This window comes from Epinephelus moara, chromosome 16 (genome assembly GCF_006386435.1).
Source record: "Epinephelus moara isolate mb chromosome 16, YSFRI_EMoa_1.0, whole genome shotgun sequence".
In the NCBI taxonomy this organism is placed as follows: Eukaryota; Metazoa; Chordata; class Actinopteri; order Perciformes; family Serranidae; genus Epinephelus; species Epinephelus moara.
In genome coordinates, this window is record NC_065521.1 from 46,925,945 (window position 1) to 46,927,698 (window position 1,754).

The following is a 1,754-nucleotide window of genomic DNA, read 5'->3' on the forward strand; positions in this document are numbered from 1 at the left end:
GAGACCTTCTTGAAGAGGTGGTCTCAGTCCGGTTCCAAAGGAACTCTGGTGCGGTTGGTTTGTGGTGAGAAGGTGTTCCGACCTGGATGTGAAGCAACTGCAGTCACATGACACATTGTTTGGGTTAAACATGAGCATGTTACAGTCCTGGAGGATTATTAATGTGCACCTCCTCCTGTACTGCCTTAATATGCACATTCAGCACATCCAATGCATCAAAACATTGTTTTCTAGTTGGAGCCGCGCCTCGTTTTCAAACTGTATGGTTTGACTAAAATGAACAATGACAGCAATATAGTCCACGATGAGCAGCGCTAAAATCAACCTGCGTAGTTGTCCCTCCATTGTGACATTAGAAAGTGTCACATTTATCTTGCAAGTGTACTCTTCTTCAACGTTTGCTTTACTTCCTGGATTTTTAGAAGACAGAAGTAGAAAACAGATTAAAACCATGAAACATCTCTGTTGCTCCACTAACAGGGCTCAGACAGGTTAATGTCACATTACATCACAAATTCATATGATTTCTCTATAAAAATAAACTTTAAAGAGTCAATAAAGAATTAAGTTTCTTCCTCAGAAATTCAGTTCAGAGGTTCTAACTTTTTCCTTTTAATTAGGTAAAAATGATTTCCTCCTTGCAGTCACAGATGGCGTCAGACGGTTTACAGCCTGTATTCCAGGAGAGAAACTTTTAAACTGTAAATCTGTTCAGAGTTTGAGTTGAATTCAGTCCTTCTTTAATCCGAGCTGAAACATGTTTCCACCTCCTGATAAAAAGATGGCCGCAGAGCCGAGCCCAGGAAACTCGCCGAGGTTATCGTCACAGGGAAGAAATAAGAAAACATGACGTTATGTTATATTTTAAATGTTTGAATGCTGTAGTTTTCAAAGATGTTGATGAGGTTTATTGTCAGTAAATTCAGGGTTAAGTCTCGTCCGCACCGCACACAGAAAACAGATATTAAAATGTTTTCTTTTTTTTTTTTAAGATATTTTTTAGGGCATTTTTTGCCTTTAATCGACTGGACAGTGAAGCGTGAAGGGGAGAGAGGGAGAGACATGCAGCAAAGGGCCACAGGCTGGACTAGAACAGGGGCCGCTGCAGCAACAGCCTTGTACATGGGGCGCCTGCTCTATCCACTAAGCCACCGACGCCCCAGATATTCAAATATTTTCAAGCAGAAATAGAATAAAACAAAATAAGAAAGAAAACCGAGCAAATAAATCAAAGCTTCTAACCAGGAGAAGTTTCAGATGGTTGTAATCTGTAATCCTCACTGACAGACGACACTGAATCTGACACACCTTTTCTTTAATATGTGATTATTTGGTCATGATGAGATGAAAAGTCATCAGCAGCCGTAATTTGCTCTCATGTTGCTTCTTACGTAAATGTTCAACATTTAATTGCTGCTCTCAGCTGTGTCTCCTCTGACGACCAGGTTAGACCAACGATCAGTGTCGAGACGCGTTGAAACAGACACCTACTGTCAACGCTCTGTTCTGTAACATTGTGAAAAGCTGCCGGTTGACAGGAAGTGACCGCCATGAGACGGCGTATCGTCTCTAGTCAACAACTCTCTGTGCTTCTGATCTGTAACGTTGACAGGAAGTGACCTCCGCGAGACGGCGTATCGTCTCTAGTCAACAACTCTCTGTGCTTCTGATCTGTAACGTCGACAGGAAGTGACCTCCGCGAGACGGCGTATCGTCTCTAGTCAACAACTCTCTGTGCTTCTGATCTGTAACGT